Here is a 21,119-nt window from a genome sequence, read left to right as displayed (position 1 = left end):
GAGTGTTGGAAATTACCTCAACTGAACATATTACAACCTACACCGAGTCACCACCATCCGATGGCGCGAGATCAACGATCAACCTTCAATCTCAACTGGTAAAGCAAATTTAGGCCAAGCCCTCTAATGGAACTATGAACTCCTTTATCATATATCTCAAGCCCTTATGTGAATCCCCTTACCAACCTAGTTTGAGATAAATATTTCTTTTTTCTCCTACAACCCTATAGTCTAAAAACCTCAATGAGAGATGAGAGATCATGAGAGAGTTGGGAGAACCACCATGAGAGAGATATAAAAAATGAGAGAGTAGGGTGTGCCTCTTTGGGTCTCTTGAGGGAAAGAGAGAATCTTTCTTAAGATATATATATATATATATATATATATATATATATATACATTTTAAGTGGGGCGTGCCCCCTCTGTAGGATGTGAGAGATAGAGATGGGAATTAGGTGTAGGAGATAAAGTGTAGAGATTTTGGATAGGAATCAGTCCTCTTTTTATAGTGCTTGAAAAATATTAGGGTTTCTTAGGATTTTCCTTGTCTTGCATCTCTTTGTGAGATTAAATATGAACCACTGATCATGAGTGACTTATGGGGTGAGAGGTTTGAACCCTTCATTCCATAGATAAGTCATCAACATTATGGAAGGTGCTAAAACCTTTATCCTCAATTCCTAAACTATTTTCTCATCAATAGAAATTAAATAAAATAATTCTATTTATAATATTATGCTTACCAAAGTTGTGCACAAGTTTTCTCATGCTTTCTAAAAATCTTTTGAAAGATTCCTCAAGGCAAAATCTTTCTAAAACACTTCAAAGCTTTCTCTTCAAGCAAAACATGTACTAACACAAGGAAGTTTCATTAGGGTGGGTTGTGCCACCCTAGGTGGTACTTCATGGGCCCCACCCACATGTAATGGTTGGCCTATTAACATATTGGGCCTCCCATGCAATATTAAAATTATTTAAAATTAATTATATGATTTTTAAAAATCTATAAAATCAAATTTGAATATTGAAATCAATCTAAAATCAATATCTATGATTTTATAAATCCAAATTTGATAAATAAATATTCAGAGGTCTAAAAAAATTCAAATAATAATTCTAAAAATCATATATCATTAAAAAAAACAATATAATTAAATTCATTAGATGGAAAAATGATCAATATGATCTAGGAATTAAATAAATAAACGATGGGGCACTCCATTCTCAACTGTGGACTACGGTTCATACTTTCTTTATTGAACCGACCCAGTGTTTTTCATGACCCACAGTCCATGCAGGGGCTCATTAGTGGGTCACCAAAGTATAGTCAATTAGCTAATCACAGTTTGTGAATTTCAGGTTATTCCCTAGAGACATACCAAGGTAATCTAGACCAGATGCGACCACAGCTCCTATAGCGTATAAGGGTATCTGTCTCACATGCATAAGCTTTACCCTAAAAGGTGGTTCGCTTTCCCAAAATAGCTATCATTATGCATGTCATGTGATGGCTCGCGAATGAGGCATTGGCCCCCATCTCTAGAGGTCACCATCACATACAAGGGTCATACAATCCCTCAGCTCACTCATCCGGACGTACTTCGACCTCATCAAGGGATAACCTATTAGAACCCTTATTGGATAGGTTTCTATGCCCAAGTAATATCGGTTTTCTCCAACCGATTAGCCTAGCTTGTCAAGCTCAGTCCGCTAAATATCGTTTGCTTAGTATGATCCACGAGGGACCACACTCCTACAGAGTTCATGTTCCACTATATCATTTCATTTTACAAGCACTCAAAAGGTCTTTAATGGCCACACTCACCCAACAAATGTTACATCCTCATCTTTGTATTAAGAGAATTTTAATTTTTTATATGATATTCATTGTTTAATTGCAACAATTTATTTTTTTGATATGTGAATTATATAAGTATAATGTATTTTTGAGAAAATAATAATCGCATGGTAATAAATACATTTAATACTACAATTGTAACTATTTACTTATAAATAGTAAAAAAAATAAATAATTTTTATTATAATTTTTAAAAATGATTATTAAATTACTATAACATATATAATAATATAATTATTGTATAACTATCATTATACAACAATGAGAATTATATATATATGAGAACATCAATACCTAAATGAATTAAATACAAATAATAATTTAACCTTTTTATTATTAATTTATTTTAAAAATACAATAATAATAATATCAATATTAATAATAGAAACAAAATAAATTAATAATTATGTTTCTTTCTCAATTTTGGCCTTTTTGTATTTTAACTATGATTTTTATACTGTAAATTTTTTTTTGTCTATTTTAACATTACATTAGTTTTTTAATGACAATATTATATTTTTTATGTGATTCATCATATATAAAACTTGATTCTTTGTCTTTTGAGATACTTGAATATATTTTATTTTTTAATTATGAATTTTGAATTATTAAAAATTATTCCTAACTGATATGTTGTTATCTCATCTCCTCTAACTTTTTCTTGCTGTTTTTCATTTGCACTATGTCCCTCTTGATTAATAATATTGAAAATCTTTTGGACGCATTTATTCTTTTTTTATTATAAATAGTATATCGGAATCATTTCTTCTTTTCTTGCTTTTTAAATAGATTTTATACGTCTTAAGTTATTGCAATAGAAAAAAACACGACCTATTGAAAATGCACATCCCTAATTAATAAGCATGTATTTATTTATTAAGCATAATTTTTCTCTCTCACATTCAAGTCCTTATTTCACGTGCACAACAAAAAGTCTCCAACCCAATAAAAAGTACATATTTTATTTATGATGATTTATCCCTCACTCAAGTTACTATTTCCTATCTATTTTTAATGGGAAACATGTGAGTTAGAGAAATAAATATATGTCAATCTCACCTATCAACCAAAAATCTCTCCTTCACTCACTCTATCCTTATCTCTCGCAGTCCCTTGTTCCTTAAATCTCTCTCCCCGTTCTTATTCTTGAAATTTGGTATGATCAATATATAAAAATTCTTATCGCTTTTTTGTTTATAATAAAGTTAATACTTCTTGAGTATGCTTTAATGAACTAATATATTATATATAGACATTAATAGGATCTAATGTCTTAAACTAATATATTGGATATTAACATTAGTAAGACCTTGCATAGATTTATCTATTAACTTTTTATTTATATAATTTAAATTATTTATTTAAATCTTCTTTATTATTCCCAAAAGGATCCGTGTTAATTAATAATATATTAAAAGTAATATTTACTATCACATTTATTATTAATTAATAAAATATTCAATTGTGAAGATAAATGCATTAAATTTTCTCTCTAAGACTATGTTCTTTTGAAATTTTTTTAATGATAAATACATTTCAGTGATTAATATTAAATATCACGTGCAATGCACATACATATTACTAGTAATTATTGTTAGCACCCCCCCAAGAAATTCTGACAAATAGTATTCCCAAGTCTTGGTTCTAAGATCTAAGGACTACAATAACCTAACTGAGCCATAGTGAATCTAGACCACTTAGAATTGTCTCAAAGTCACCCAAAACCTATCCTAAGATCCTCAAATAATCGCCTTAGACACCCATGAGCCTTATGAACCAAAAAAATTGACCCGAACATTAATCTGATGCCTAAAAAACCTAAAATAGAGATCCCAAAGTCCTAACCTTGTAGACTCCTAAGAAATAACTCAAATGTGATCAAATGTGGTTCTGAATTATAGAGGAGATTGTAAACTTTTTAACAATCGAAGAATCTCCTAAAACAGACTTGTGATTAGAGAGGTATGGCCGGGGGAAAATTGTTTACAAAAATAATATTTTAGTTCCTTGTGCGACATGATACGTGTCCCGCACGTGGCACGTGACTTGCCGCATGTTGCGTGGCCTGAAGGCCTGAGTAGGACACATCCCAAAATCTAAATGTGTCCTAATTCTATTATGACTAGATTTTGGATCGGTTTTGGCTGGAATATTATGAAAAAATATGAAAAATACCATATTCCTAATCAAACTTGAACTAGGAGACTAGTTTAAATATATAAATACCCCCTCAAACTCCTTGAAAAATAATCATCAAAAAATAGTCCAAATGTCTTTAGGAAATTCCTAAAAAATTCCAAATACTAACTCTGGGTTTTCCAGGAATGTGATCTTTTCTTATTTTTTATTAACTTTTATTTTTTATTTCATTTTATTTTTTGCGGAATTTTTTTATTTCTTAGATTTAGTTAAATTTTAGAAGATTTTTAACGTCTAATAAACAGATTCTAGAGTTGGAGTTGCTAGTAGGTTAGGAGGAGAACTAGTTCTTTAGAGATCTGTCACGTCCCTAAATCTATAATTTGAGCTATTCCACTTTCTCTAATGATTTTTACAATTAACTTGTTACGCAAGATATTTGAGTTCATCTAACTCAGAGATCGGGGACAAATTCGAGCTTAAACAATTACATTAACTTTTGTAAATTAATTATATGCATTTTGTTTTTATAATTATGTATAATTAAAACTTAACTGTATGTACTTTCATTTTCTATAAATTACAAAAAAGAAAAATAAATATCATTTATATAGAGAAGAAAAATAAATTTTATTTCATGAAGAACAAGTGTGTTTATGTTCGTGTATAACCAAGCGAGAGAGATGCTAATAGAAACATGCATGTTTTTGTCGGTGTCTAACCAGAGAGCGAGAGAAACATGCATGTTCATCAAGTTCCATAGCAGATATAGCTTTGAAGTATAACTTTATAATTCCATTGAACTTTCAATTCAACTAATTTCATTTTATAATATCATTTGTTAACTAGTGACAAATGACCACTCTATACAAGAAGTTGCATGTTACATGGAGGGTCCAATTTTGGTTAACTCTTACCACATACTCTAATTCAGGCTTTTGAGCATTACCTCCCCCACTTACGATATATATATATATATATATATATATATATATATATATATATATATATATATATATATATATATATATATATATATATATAAAATCAAAATCATACCAACTACCAAACCAGTTTGGAGTTTGGTCTAGTCAAAGCGATGGCCTGTTGAATTTGGAAGGACACGTGTGATCTAGCCGGAGTATATATTAATTTTTTATATATTTTTTCAATTCTTTTCTTTTCTTCACGGTCTAGATCACTTACAGGTTGTCATTTTACAATATAACAACTCAAATAAAAAAAAAAATACAATAGGATCTCAAGAACTAGAAGTCATTCAAAACCTTTCTTTCAATAACAAAAAAAATACTCAACTTATGCTTTGGAATAAAAGACGCAATAAATAAATATAGAAGAAACAAAAGAGGATGCCGGAGATTGCCTCAACTGGGTTTAGTACACCCCACGTCGAGTCTCATCATTCCGATGGTGCTCGGGATCTTTGATTGGTCTCTTGATTTCTCTTTCTCATGGGAAACCCCAAACAATACACATAGACTCCAATCTAGAACCACCCACCTAAAACCTCAAAACTTTAGACTAATTCAAGCCTTGTGGTTGGATGCTAATGAGAGATAGAAATTATGAAAGGAGAGAGAAGACTACTAGCTAGGGATGATCCATTTGCTACCCACAAAGCCATATAACTAAACTAGTTTGATTTAGAGCCTATGAGAGAGAGAGAGAGAGAGAGAGAGAGAGAGAGAAGTTTACCTAGCCTAGATTGGACATGCCTCCTTAGAGCCTACAAGAGAGAGAGAGATTTGCTAAGTTGGGGCGTGCCCCTTAGGATAGTTTATGAGAAAGAGAGTTTGTATTTTAGAGAGAGAAGAGAGCATAAATAAGAGTTGTAGAGACAATGGAGGATAATGGTCCCTTTTATAGATTTTTCATGCATTAGAGTTTGCCATAAAATCGTAGAAGTAAATTTTGACCATTGATCTAAGGCGACTTATGGGGTGAGAAATGTGAGTCATCCATTCGTTGGATCTACCATCAAGATGCTAAGGAAGGTGTTAGAACATTATCCTCCCATTCCTAAACTTATTCCCATCAAAGAAGTTAAATACAGAAATTATCTCTTTACTTTCTCTATTAGTTGATATTCATTCCTTATTTTTCAAGTGAAACCTTCTTGATTAACAAGATATTCTAAAACTCAATATTATTTTTTACAGTGCAAATCGGAGATCTTCATAGGAAGATCCCTCAGATCTGAACACCACAAATTGATTTAAAAAAAAAAAAAAGGTGATAGAGATAGTGAGGATAATGAAATTCTGATATGAGGTCAAATCTACTCAAAAATAAGTAGATCTGCTCTCAAATCAGTGGCAGAACTAGCATAGATCCGAAAATACGAAATACTGAATGAAATATGAATAAAAACCTAGATTTAATAAAATAGCTAAAAAAGAAAAAGAAACAAAATGTAAAAATACCTGGCCAGACCAGTTGGCCCGGCAAACCCGAGGCCTCGCCCGTATCAGGACCGGCCGAGTTTATGTCGTACGTCCTCTTTTGTCTCTCTTCAGGTTTTGTCCAAGCCTTGGCTTGGTTGGATTTTTTTGAACTAAGGGTAGCCTAAAGCTAGGGTTTTCCTAGGTTTAGGGTTTGCTAACTGCCTTTCTCTCTCTCTGGGCTCTCTCTAACTTTCTCTCTTTAGATTTCCTAACCTCTCTCTCTCACATCCCACTTCTCTCCCTCTCTCTCACGTCCAACCTCCTTAAGAGGTCTCCCTAGCCTCCCATGTCCCACCTCCTTCCCAAAAAGGTCCGCTAGGTTTATTTTTCTTAAAGACCTAATAGGGATGTAAAATACATCGCTGCTAAAAACTATGAGATTTGTTATTGGTAGAGTGAATAACTACTAAAACTATATGTATGGAATAGATAACTACTAAAAATTACAAGATTTGCTAGGTGTAGAATGGATAACTACTAAAATTATGGGTGTGTAATGGATAACTACTAAAAACTATGGGACTTGCTAGGTGTGTATCATAGGATGGAGACCAAGGATTATGGTGGTATATCGTTTAGGGGTCTACTGAATAATGTGGTCCTATGGGTTCATAAAAACCATAAAAGTTTCTAGTTTTAAAATGGGGTGTCTACAGTTGCCCCTCTTTGGCACTCCCTGTTCTTCAAGGGACAGGTGGGTAACAAAGAAATAGACACTGCTGACATTTTAATTTTATCTCGACGTTTCGTGATTACAGGGCACACCAATTACCCCTCCAAGACATTGTGCTCCCCATTCACCCACCTAGGGTATTTTTCTCCTAGGGTTTTCGGCGTGAGATGTTAGTGAGTTACACAAGCTTGAAACTAGAGTTGGATTTTCTGACCATGGCACTTAACTTAAGGGGTCTTCATAATTTCAAATTTTTAAACTTGACATTTTCTTTGATTCGCTTAAAGTTTCCTAAGGTCTCCTATAGGCTTTACTTGTTTTAGGAAAATGTTTGCCTGGACGATTCTGAAGAGAGAGATGAGAAGACAACGCGATAATCATCATCTACGGATGTCCAAGCTCCTTTGTTTTTTAAAGTCTTTTTAGAAATTTTGAAAACAAGGAGGAAGTTTGAAATGGAACCGAAGATTTGGACATGTCACGATTTTAACAAAGAAATTAAAATTTTTGAAAACACATGACATATGATGAAAATTTTGAAATGAGAAAGGTTTTTTTAAAAACAATTTTTAGTTAGCAGTTGTAGCTCCTGCAACCATAGAGCCCCCTAAGCAGTTTAACGTCATGCAGCGATGGATGAATACACCCGACCCTTTAAGTCATATGGGGCTAGACGAATAACCCCGACCTTTTTATGTCATACGGAGCTGGACATTTTCTGAATACACCTGACCTTTTATGTCATATGGGGCTAGACATTTTCTTAATACACACCCGACCTTTTATGTCATACGAGGCTAGATCTTTGTTGAATACACCCGACCTTTTACCTCATATGGGGCTAGACGTTTTCTAAATACACCCGACCTTTTACATCATATGGGGCTAGACGAATACACCGACCTTTTACGTCATACTGGGCTAGACATTTTCCTGTCTCGGTTCTTTTACGTCACACAAGTTTGATGTTTTCCACCCACACACAGTTCTCGACCTCCTAAGGCCAGACCACTTGCTCGAGCCCGGGCTGACCCCCAGGTCCCCTGAGATCCTTCTTCAAGGGGCGCACACACGTCGCCATCATAGACACCCCCTCGCCTTCGACTCATGCGTCCTCATGAGTCGACCTTGCTCTTGCTTACTCTTCTTTCTTTGAGCAAGCATCTTCAGCCTTGGTACTCAAAGACTTTTCGAGTACCATCCTCAACCAATCCTCTCATTTTAGTCGTGTCTTTGGAGCTCACAAAAGAGCTCGGGGCAATGACTTGATGGAAGATCGAGTCTTTCATCCTCCCCGGCCCAAGATGACTCCAGTCCTTGGCCCTCATCCTTTGTCGCAACTGATGGAGACTGCTCTTTCTTGTGCAAGAAGAGCCAACCAGCTGCAGTCTCGATCACAGTTTTGGCACGAGGTCCATCAAAGCCTCAAAGCTAAGCATGATAGAGGTCTGCAAATTCTGACCAAGGCGGTTGGGGCAACCTGCTCTGATAACCCTCTCCACCTGAATACCTTCTACCTTCTTCAAATGTTGAAGCCTGAAGAAGAAGGCCATCAGCCCTGCATTGTGGTTAGTGTTGTAGATGATGATATAGCCACGGTCTCAGCACCCTCGAGAACCGGTCCTCACGCGATCAACATACAAGAGTCGAGTCCAGTCGGGGCACGCAGGCCCCCTACTGACCGATCTACCACGCACGACCCGTCAAGTTCGCAAACCCTCAACTACAACTAATGTTGATCTCCTTAGAGAAACAATCAGCGTAATGGTTATAAGCGAGCTTGGTGACGCGCAGGAAGAGCGCATGAATAAGTTTGAGGATATGGTGCACGCGATGATGGAAAAGATCGATCGCATAGATGTCGCATGCCAATCAGCTAACCATGAGGTCAATTCCCATCAGCCTGATGGTGCACCACCAAGGCGGCCTCGCTCTGCCTCACAGGACAATTTTGTCCCTCACCCCTTCTCTCAGATAGACATCGATGCTATGGTGACCCATAGCCTAAAGAACAGATAAATCTCGGGGATACAGGGTGATACGCCTTACCAAAAGCTGTACCTTTCATATATTGACCAGGTTCCATTTCTCTCAGATTACAAGAAAGGGAAGTCTCCTCTATTCAATGGAACCACGTCCTTGAACCAGCATATCGCCCACTTCCAGGCAACATGTCGACAAATAGCAGCTGATGGAAGATTCCTTCTCCGCCAGTTTGTTGCTCAGCTTTTCAATAGTAAGCTCGACTCCCTCCAAACTCAGTACATACATGGGAGGAAATGGATAAACTGTTCTATCAGCACTTCTATGAGGTCGAGAGAGAGGTCCAATGGTTTGGACTTCTCACCCTGACTCAAGACCTAGAGGAGCTCGTGGACTAGTTCATATCAAGATGGAGAAATTTGGCTGCTCGTCATCCTAATCCTATGCCCGAGAAGGAAGCAGTCCAAAATTGCATGCAGAACATGCGACCTAAAATTGCTCTACACATCGAGGCTTCTAATCCGACTTCCATGTCTGAGCTGATCTTTAAATCAGTCCACATAGAAAGTCTATCACACCACCACGGCGGGTCATGACAACATCCTGCAAGCACTGGGAACAACCGGGGCAATGGTAGCTCTCGGAACAACACACGGGGCAGCCAACAGAAAGGAGTAATCAGTGCAGCCGTCACCGTCATTGATACAAAGAAGGCTCCCTCCCAAACCATGGACCTCTCCAAAGGGGTGAGCACAGCAAAAACAACACGCCAGGCCGGCAAGCAACAACAGTCGTACAACCGAGTACCCCTATCGATGAATCTTAATCGAGATGATTATTTCACCAAGCATGAGAACAATGTCTACCCCTTTGAGAAAGAATGGGTCCCCGCACTGTTCCTGTTATTATTGGAACAGAATATGATTCAGCTTATAGAAGCCAAGTTCCTTGAGCAAGCTAGGCTTGACACTAAACCGAATTATTATGCGTACCATAGAATAATCAATCATCTCACGGATGACTGTTCCACGTTAAAAGATATTATTGAGGCCTTGATCCAGAAGGGTCAAATAAAGCTTGAAGACTTAAATAAGGCCTTCGGGGACAACAGAAGCCTCCCATGCAGTAACAGTCCAAGAGGAAGATGAAATGCCTAGTATCCCTCATGCCTTTTTTGTTATAATGCTTCAGAAAGGCATAATCACACTGAAACCCGCAAGGTAGCCTCAGCGCCTTGCTCAGGGGACTGAGGAACGTTGGTGCCCGTATCACCAAATAAGGGGCCACTACCAATGGGAATGCACCAGTTTCCATGATATATTCCCAAAGAAAATGCAGGAATGTCAGGAGTTTTTACAACGTCCCAGTAAGTGATCCCCAAGCCACTGCTCCATTGATGCAAGAGGATCTCCCAAAAGAGGACCTTCTTAATAATGATTCAGACTCTGCTGAACCCTTGACTTCCCATCCATGGATAGTCTACCATGGGCAAAGCAGACTCAAGTCCTTAAGGCGAGAAAAAGTTCGCTAAGCTAGAGCTGTTCACAAGCCTAGCGAGATGAATCAAACACCACCTCAGAAAACCAGAAGGAGACAGGAGCCAAGGGCTACTCACTGGAGACACAAGATGGCTCAACCTCCGGTTGAGCAGGAATTTCTCAGGCCCATTCCTCCACTGCCAACTTTACTAGACTTCATCTCTAGAATGATCCTCTTTCCTTCTCATCAAGACGACGTCCATGTGCCATCTTCCACTCAAAGCATGTCCAATGAGGGTGACGACGTTAAAAGCACTCCCCAATGGTTTACGCAAGGGAAAGACCTAAAAGGCCCCTTGCATATATCCGACCCTGGTGATGACGCAAAAAGCTGCCTAGATCTGTCAGATGAGGGGAATAACCTTGAAAGTCTCCCACCTTCTAACCCTTCTCCTTCTTCTTCTTCTGCTTCTCATCCTTCTTCTTTTATGTCTTCTGCAGGTACAACCTTGGTATACCTGGACTTTGAGGCTCTTGACCAAGAACTTGAAGGATCCAATATAACCAAGATGCAACAAAAGCGGTTGAAGAAGACGCTGGCCCAGAAAGCATGATTCTTAACAGTTGTTGACGCCCTGACAGCTAGAACCAAAGTACATCCATCCTCCTCAAAGAAGCACAAAAATTCAAAGCCAAAGAAATCCCAGTGGCCACCTGAGCCCGACTTTGAGCAGAGACTGAGAGAATCAAGGGGACATAGTTTTTATTCTCATGAAACTTATCGTACGGTACATGTCTATGAAGCGCCAACTAGCGTGGCACGAACACTGCAGGCACCCGTGCAAATAACGTGTGATCGCCCCACCATTGCAGAACCTCAATTTCCTTGGAACTTTCAAAATGAGCTCCTGCAACCTGATGTGTTTGCCACGTTTGAGGTTGACCTTTCATCCCTCAGTACGAGAAAGACTCAGAATTCATGACTTATTCTGGAGCCCTATTGGAGGCAAAGATATCAGGTTCGTGGGTCTCTACACTTGAGGTTGATGAAAAGACCTCTGAAAACAACGAGGAAGAGTTGCAAGAGGCCCGAAAGGAATGGGAAGAAGGCGGTCAAGTTATTGCTGACACGCTTGAAGAAATAAATCTAGGGGATGAAGCCGACCCTAGGCCTACTTTCGTCTCGGCAAATATGTCTCCAGAATAGAAGGAACATTTCACCACTTTCTTGTGAGCAAACCAAGATGTCTTTGCTTGGCATTACAATGAGATGCTTGGTTTAGACCCTCAAGTCGTCGTTCACCATCTCGGCATTGATTCGACTGTCAAACATGTCTAGCAGAAGTAAAGGAGGTTCAGGCCCGACCTCGAGATGTAGATAGATGCCAACATGACCAAACTCAAACAAGAAGGCTTCATTCATGAAGTAAAGTACCTGAAGTGGGTAGAAATTGTCGTTCCCATCAAGAAGAAGGATGGCCAAATTAGGGTCTGCATAGACGTCTGCGACCTCAATACCGCCTGTCCCAAGGATGACTTCCCATTGCCATTCACCGAGATGCTCATTGACTCAACGGCTGTCAAATCATTTCCTTCATGGACGGGTACTCTGGGTATAACCAAATACGGATGACGCTTGAAGATGAGGAGGCCACTGCATGCCTAACTCCAAAAGGGGTCTTCTGTTACGCAATGATGCCTTTTGGATTAAAAAATGCTGGTGCCACATACCAGAGAGCAATGACGACCATCTTCAAAGATATGATGCATAAAGAGGTAGAGTATTATGTAGACTCGATGGTAAAATCAGAAGACAAGGATGCTCACATGAGAGACCTTCAAAAGGTATTTGAGCGACTACGTCTTCATCAACTTAAAATGGACCCACTGAAATGCGCTTTTGGAGTGCATTCGGGAAAGTTGTTGGGATTCATTGTCAGACATCGAGGCCTTGAAGTTGAGGCGATCAAGATCAAAGCGATCTAAGAAATGTTGTCACTAACTACACTGCGAGAACTATGCTCTCGTCAAGGGCAGCTGGCTTCTATCCGCAGGTTCATCTCAAATCTCTCAAGCTGCTGTAAACCCTTTACGCATCTCCTAAAGAAGGATACCCCATTCATCTGGGATGAAGCATGTTAAGCGGCCCTTGATGACATCAAGCATTATGTACTCAACCCTCCCGTGCTCTCTACACCAGTGTTGAGAAAGCCTCTCATCCTAAACGTGACCGCGTTGGATGAGTCACTCGGGGAATTTTTGGCATAGAACAATGATGAGGGAAAAGAAACAGCGTTATACTATCTCAGCCACAGGATGCAAGCGGCCAAGAAGAATTATCCCCTGATTGAGAAGATGTGCTCGGCCCTGATCTTTAAGGTACAAAAACTCTGCCACTACTTACTTGGTCATGAAGTGAAACTTATATCAAAAGTAGATCCTGTAAAGTTTCTCATGACATGCCCGTGTCTGTCAAGACATCTTGCTAAGTGGGCATTATTGTTGATGGATTTTGACATCACCTATGTCCTACAAAAGGTCATCAAGGGCCAAGCCCTGGCAATTTTCTTGCCGCACACCCTGTGCCGACATAATCTCCGTTATCAACCTCCCTAGTGAAGAAGTATTATGTGTTGAGCTTCCTCATGCATGGGAAATGTACTTCGACGGAGCCTTTCAATTGGATCGAGGAGGAGCCGGAGTAGTATTCCTAACACTGAAAGGAGGAGTATTGCCACTTTCTTTCTCTCTCGCCGAAGCCGGTTCTCATAACGAGGCAGAATATAAGGCCCTTATAATTGGGTTGGAGATAGCTTTCGACCTAGACTTAGAACAACTCAAGATTTATGGCGACTCTGAGTTGGTTATTCACAAACTCAAAGGAATATATGATGTGAGAAAAGACACTGTCAAGCCTTATCACGCTACTACAAAATCGTATATGGCCCAGTTTGAGGACGTATCGCTAAGTCACATCCTCAGAAGGCTGAACTCGCAGGCTGACGCACTTGCTAAACTCGACGCTACAATTCAGTTGTCCTCACCAGGACCCACACTCATTTGGGTGGCAGAATGGAGACACATTGAATTAAGAACTGAGGTCGACATGGATGACAAAAGAAATATCTTCCTGGAGTGTCCTCCTTATCCATTTGGAGCGCTTCTATCAGCTAAGGAAGTAATTAAAACTGAACAAGAGATGACGTGAAGTCAAGGAGCTGAGGTTCGAAGCCAAGAACCAGAGTTCTTTGACCCAATATGCACGAAAATTGAGCAGGTAGAAGATTGGAGAGAGCCGATCACTAGTTTCCTAAAACATGACAGGCTCCCAAAAGATCGGGCCGAACGCAACAGCGTACGTCGAATGTCTACCAAGTATACCCTCGTTGATGGGGAGGCTCTCTTTAGACGGTCATTTGACGGTATTCTTCTTAGATGTGTGGACTCACAAGAAGCAAACAAAGTGTTAGAAGAAGTACACTAAGGCATTTGTGGACTACACCAGTCCGGTCCAAAGCGCTATGAATGGATACACGGATTGGGGTATTACTGGCCTTCCATGGTTTCTGATTCCCTAAACTATGCTAAAAAGTGCTAGGTGTGCCAAATACATTCAAGCCTTGTTCATCAACCTCCAGAACCCTTACATCCTACAGTGGCATCATAGCCCTTCTCACAATTGGGTATGGGCATTGTATAGGGCCTATCGACTCTCCTTCAGCAATGGGTCATGTCTTCATTCTAGCCGCAACAGATTACTTCTCTAAGTGGGCTGAAGCGGTCCCACTTAAACAAGTTCGTGGGACAACAGTGCCCTATTTCGCTCTTCATCATATCATATATCGATTCGGAGTGCCTGGGTCCCCAATTTCGGAGCCACCATATTGATCATTTGATCAACCAGTTTGGATTCAAATGGAGGTACTCGACTATTTACCACCCTCAGGTGAACGAATTAGCTGAGGCTTTCAATAAGACTCTATTCAATGTTTTACGAAAGTTGGTATCAAAGATGAAAAAGAACTGGCATGAGAAGCTTTCTGAAGCACTATGGACTTATCGTACCATTACGCGAAATGCTACTCATTCCACTCCTTGTTCTCTGGTCTATGGGGGAAGCAGTTTTACCGCTTGAATTTAAATCCCTTCATTGCGAGTCGTTATTCACCAAGGACTAACAGAAGACGAGAGATTCAAGCTCCGGTATCAAGAATTTGATGCACTCGATGAAAAGAGGCTAGAGGCTTAGCAGAATCTTAAACTCAACCAGGGAAGAATGAAGAGGGCTTTTGACAAGTCCGTTAAGGTCCTCTCATTCGCCTGCAGTGATCTAGTTCTAACTGTCAAGAGGCCTATTGTTATGCATGGCCGACGTAAATGGAAGTTTGAACCTAAGTGGGAAGGTCCCTTTATAATAAAAAAAGTCTTGCCAAATGTTGCTTACATACTAGCACATCCTAAGGGAGAGGAGGTAGTGCCCCCAATTAGTGGGTGATACCTAAAGAAGTATTATACGTAATGAACTTAAGCGTCGACCAAGTTTCGCGCTCCCTGGTTCTCACTAGGCTCAAGGTGAGAAGGGACCTACAAGTCCCTTACTCCCCATCTACCAGCATTCGCAGACCACCCGTTGGTGTCTCTTGCATTGGTGGCACTACGACCACCTCTCACCGCATTCACCCAGCTAGCGAAAAATCACTTGTCGATACCACCGCTAGGGGCAGCCGAAAGGCCACCTCTCTCTCTTCCGCAAGTGGCAGAATGCCTTCCATTGCCTCTGTGAGTCACCATGCGGCCAACCCCCACTCTCAATCACTCTGAACCGCCACTTCTGGTGGTTTGACACAAAAGGGAGGCTTCAAAGCCACTCCCTCTGACTCACTCACTAAGGTTAGCGGCACAGCCGCCAAGTCCACATCTCAAGGCTACCCCAGGACTACCCCAGTCAACCATCACAAGCTGGGTCTTTTTTGGCCTAGCCCCACACACTAGGGCAACCCGAAATTCACCCCACCAAGCATGTTGCACCTCTATCACTTAGCTCAGGGTGGCACCAAAGCCACACCTCCACGAGCACATGGGCAACGACCCCGATGTCAACCCCACTCGCATATATCTGCATATCTCATGTGGGTGGTCATAAGACCACTTCATCATGCACAACAGCGTGTGAGACCAGAATTCTTAAAGCTGGGCCTTCTGATCGAGCCCGGGATGACCCCCAAGTCACCCAGAAGCCCTCTGCAAGCCATGCATATGCACGTGACCCTCGGATTGCCTCTAGAACTAAGGGTAAGCGCCACTTGTGCGCACCCAATCCCTGGTCACTGGCCACGTGGTATTCAAAGACGTTTCTATCGAGTATCCTTCTCCAGTCCCCTCAACAATCCCATATGACCATTGGCTCTCAACAAGGATCTCGGGGCAGAGCTCCAATGGTTAAGAAGATCAAACATCCCCCATCTCTACCAGTCAAACCAGGGCAACCCAAGAAAGAACCGACCCTCTTAAGTCCACATTCCCTCCGTCGAATGACGGATGTGGTCTTAGCCTCCCTAAGAAGGGCCAACCACCTTCAATCCTGCTCCCAGTTCCAGTATTGGGATAAGGTATACTGGAATTAGAGAATCAAGCACAAAAAGGGTGTGCAACTCACTCAGAGGAAGAGGCCCAAGGCATCGACACCACTTGAACCCACTGACCCCCTTAAAGAGAATCCCTTCTACAAGTTGCAGATGGCAACAAAATCCAAAACAAGAAGGGGGGAACAATGCATGGTTATCAAGGTTGTGGGAGATGACCCTAAGCATCAAAATCCAAGGTCTCAAGGTCGTCGCGAACCGATGATGACCCGATCTACCATTAGAGCCCAAGCTTAGTCAAGGCACGCCCAACCCCTTTTGACTGGCCTCCCGGATTGAGTCACCCGGCAGTACAAAACCCCTGCTATGTTAGAACCCTCCTTTCCTAAGGAGAGGTTTGACATCATGGTTATTAACCAAGCTAGTAACGAGCCTCCAAATCGCATTGCCCAACTTCAAGGGATGATTTATCAGATGATGGAAAGGATTAATCAGGTGGAAAATGCCAGGCCTTCCGGGAACTCATCCCACCACGGGGCCAATTCACCACAGCTTCCCCACTCCACGGATGAACTTCCTAGATAACCCCCTCACCCTTACTCTCCTCCCCTCTTCTCTCTCTCTTCCTCACCCTTTCTCTCTCCTCCCCTCTTCTTTTTCTCTCTCCTCGTCACCCTTTCTTTCTCTTCCCCTCTCTCCCTTCTCTCTCTCTCTCTCTCTCTCTCTCTCTCTTACCTAGCTGCCGGCCTGTTGCTCCCTCTCCCTCTCTTTCTCTCTCTCTCTCTCTTTCCCTTTTTTTCCCCTCTTCCTCTCTCTCCCCTTCTTTCTTCTTCGCTCCCCTCTCTTATCTCTTTCTTCTTCTTCTCCCCTTTCTTTCTCCTTTTCCCTATCTCTCTCATGTCAGTCGCCGACCCAACCCCCTTTCTCTTTTTTTTCTATCTCTTTCTCTCTCTCCCTTTCTCCCCCTTTCTTCTTCTCTCTCTCTATTTCTCCCTCTTTCTCTCTTTTTCCCTCTCCTCTCTTTTTCTCCTCTCTCTTTCTTTCTTCCTCTCTTTCTCTCTCTCCTTTCTCTCCCTTTCTCTTTTTCTCTTACTCTCTCTCTCTCTTTCTCTTTAAGCCTAGCTGGGCCAACGACGTATCCCTCTTCCTCTCTTCTTCTCTCACTCTCTCTTTCTCTCTCTTCCTTCTCCTTCTCCATCTCCTTCTCCTTCTCCTTCTCTCTCTTTCTTTTTTGTCTCTTTCTCTCCTTTTCTCTTTTTCTCACATTCTCTCTCTTTTTCTCTTTTTCTCTTTTTCTCACACTCTCTCTCTTTCTCTCTAATCCTAGCCAAGCCGACGACTAAGCCGTCAGCCCACCCCTCTTCCTCTTTTGTTTTTCTCTCTCTCTCTCACTTTCTCTCTATCTTTTCTCCCTCTCCTTCTCCTTCTCCTTCTCTCTCTTTCTTTCTGCCTCTCTCTCTTTCTCTCCCTTTTTCTTTTTCTCTCAATCTCTCTCTTTCTCTTTAAAGCCTAACCCTTCTCTCTCTTTTCTCCTCTTTTTCTCTTTCCCTCTCACCCTCTCTCTTTCTCTTTAAAGCCTAACCGAGCTGACGGCTTACCTCTTCCTCTCTTCTTCTTCTCTCACTCTCTCTCTTCCTTCTCTCTCTGTTTCTCTCTTTCCTTTTCCTTTTCTCTCCTTCTCGCTCTTTCTTTCTTCATCCCTTTCTCACTCTTTCTCTTTCTCTCTCACTCTCTCTTTCTCTCTAAGCCTAACCGGGCTGACAGCCCTCTCTCTTTCTCTCTCCCCCACTAGATTTGGCTGATAGTCGTCGGTCCATCCCTCTCTTCTCTTTCTTCCCTCTCTCTTTCTTCCTTTCATCTTCTTCTCTCTCTCTCTTTCTCCATCTCTCCCCTACTCGATTGAGCTAGTAGCTAAGCCGTCGGCTCATCTTTCTCTCTCTTCCTTCTCTCTCCCACTTGACTGAGTCAACGGCTAAGCCACTAGCTCCTCCTCTCTCCCTCTCATTCTCTCTCCTCCTCCCCCTCTCTCGGTCTCTCTCCCTTTGTCTCTTTCTTGCTCTCTCTCATTCTTTCTCTTTCTCCCTCGCTCATGCTCTCTCTATAACTTACTTTCCCTCTCTTTCGCTATCTCGCTCTCTCTTTCTCTCTCCCTTTGGTCTCTCTTTTTCTCCCCTCCCTCACTTACTCTCCCTCTCTCACCCTCCTCTCTTCTCTCTCCCTCGCATTCTCTCTCCTCTTCCCCCTCTCAGTCTCTCTCCCTTCATCTCCCTCTCACTTTCTCTCTTTCACTCTCTCTCTTGATCTTTCTCTTTCCCTCTCTTTCTTTCTCTTTCTTTCTCCCATGCTCTCTATTTTTCTCTCTCGCTTTCTCTCTACTGCTTTCTCTGGTTCTCTCTCACCCTCTCTCTTCCTCATTTTTCCTCTCCCTCTCTTTCTCTCTCACACTCTCTCTTCCTCTCTCATTCTCTCTCTCTCTTCCCTCTATTCCTCATTATCTCTCGCCTCGATCTTCGTCTCTCTTTCTCTCGTTCCCTCTCTCCCTCTCTTCCTCATTCTCTCCCCCTTTCTTCCCCATTCTCTCCCTCTTTTCTCTCTTCTCCCTCTCCCTTCTTTCTCCCTCTCTCTTCCTCTCTTTCTCTCTCTCCTTCTCTCTTTTTCTCTCCTTCTCTTTTATCACTCGCATTCTCTTTTCTCCCTCTCTCTTCCTCTCTTTCTCTCTCTCCTTCTCTCTTTTTCTCTCCTCTTTTGTCACTCGCATTCTCTTTTCTCCCTCTCTCTCTTCTTACACTCTTTCTTCCATATCTTATAAGCTCCTTCTTCTTTTCCTCCTAACTCTCTACTTCCTCTACTTTTTATTCTATCTCCCCAACATCATGATGTCCCTCTCTGTTTATTTATTTATGTTTACGAGTTCGTTTGTCGAGATGGCACCGGATAGCCCTGCAGTGAATTGGTCTTAGCTGTGCGAAGACCCATCATCATGCATGGGCGACATATAGGTAATTTCGAACTAAAATGGGAGAGGCCATTTGTGGTTAAGAGAGCCTTGCCCAATGGATCTTATGTCCTGGCTCGTCCTGACAGAAAGGAAGTCGTGCCTCCTATCAACAGTCGCTACTCGAAGTACTACCCCTAACATATGGTCTTGGAGGCATGACCCTAAACATGTCCTTGGGTCTTGGTGTATGACCTTAAAACACACTACCATTACGGTCTAGAAGGCAAGACCTTAAAACATACCCTCAGGTCTTGGTGTACGACTATAAACATGCCCTCAGACCTTGGTGTACGACCTTAAAACACACTACTAATACGGTCTTGGCGGCATGACCTTAAAGATGCCTCCCCAGAAGACGGACATGACTAAAACTAGAAAGGATGTCATGGGTAGGAAAGTCAAAAGAAAATAAATAAAAAGAAAAATGGCGGGTCACGGTACCACCATCAGCTATCGTGAGCAAAAAAGTAAAAAAAAAAATAAATAAATAAAGAATCGGGCACGGTGATATGCGTACCATGAAAATAAGAAATAATAAGTCATGCAAGGTCATGAAGGGAAGAAAAGAGGCGAAGTTTAAAGCAAGAAGGAAAAGGCTTTCATTCCATCACAAAATTGAGGTTACAAGTTGCAAGCTTGCAATCTCATGACATCTTTTTAAGAGAGAAACATGCATCTTCAAACCATATCCTAAAGCCTTATATTGGAACAAAATATAGAGGAAAAGGCAAGCTAAACAAAAAAAAAAAAAATGGTATCTTGATTAGAACTAGCAATGAAAGAAATGGGAAATAAGGGTGATTTATCAAATCACTCATTGTGAACACCAATCTCAGTAAATATGTGTTGCCTGATTCCCAGCCTATCTTTCAGTTCAGCCACCTTGAGAAAGCCTGCATGTCTGACTAATAAGGGAAAGGCACCTGATTCTAAGTCAGTCAGTGGGAGGTCACCCATTTCCTCATGAACCCGAGACAATAAGGCCTTTGTCTCAGCAATATGACGTCTAAGGACGATCATGCCAGCCTCATTGTCACGAAGTAAAATCCCACGAAGTGCACCATCCTCCCCTTCCTTTAGCAAATGAGCCTTGAGAGTTGGGTGAAAGCCTTCCTAGTATGCCAAATCACTCTTCAAATTTGCCATGAGACCTTCGACATAGCCAAAGATAGAGGATTGGTCCGAGTAAAAATCTAGCAAAGGATTAATGGATGGATTCAACGTCGAGGTGATCATCCTTTCCAGTTTCAGGATCTCTTCTGCCTCTTGAGGCAATTCCTCCATGATCTTCTTAAGTTTAGAAGCCTTGGGCATGCCAAAGGCCGTCAGATTTTTCATAGTCCTCTCTAAAAGGTTAGGAAGTTGTATCAACTCCTTGAGAGAGAATCTGCTTTGGAGACGGTGAACGGCCTTCAGATGCTCTTTCCCATATTCCATCGCGCCAATGTCCGCACTCAGGTAATGTGTAGAAAAAGACATCTGCAGCTGCTTAGTAACAATGCCCCCACAAGTAAACCAAGCAGATGTAAAGAGAACCCGACCAAAATGGGGTAGCATCCTCGCTCCTCTCCCTGACCGTGGTGATCAAGACGAAGACTATGGTTCATCCGGATTAATGTTGAACGTATGCCTCAGTTCCTCCTCGACCACTGCCATAGGTGGTTCATCATCAACAATGATAATGGCATCCTCTAAGGTATCATTGCCCCCAGGGTTTCTCATCTGAAGGCCGCCAACAGCCCTAGCTGCGCGACGCACGGTCATTCGATGAGGCACGTCATCTGAAGAGGCACAAGGAAAAACAAAGTCTCAAATGACTCATGGGTACACAACAGCCTGTATAAAAAGGCACATGGCCTGGCAAAAATTAAGCAGCACCTCCCCTGTAAACCGAACTTTTGACAAAGAAGGTGCCCGACCAATTCAAGGCACCTCCGAGGATG

The sequence above is a fragment of the Amborella trichopoda genome, chromosome 8 (genome assembly GCF_054954075.1).
Source record: "Amborella trichopoda isolate Santa Cruz 75 chromosome 8, AtrichopodaSantaCruz75HAP2 v2.0, whole genome shotgun sequence".
Lineage (NCBI taxonomy): Eukaryota > Viridiplantae > Streptophyta > Magnoliopsida > Amborellales > Amborellaceae > Amborella > Amborella trichopoda.
This window is presented reverse-complemented; position numbering follows the sequence as displayed.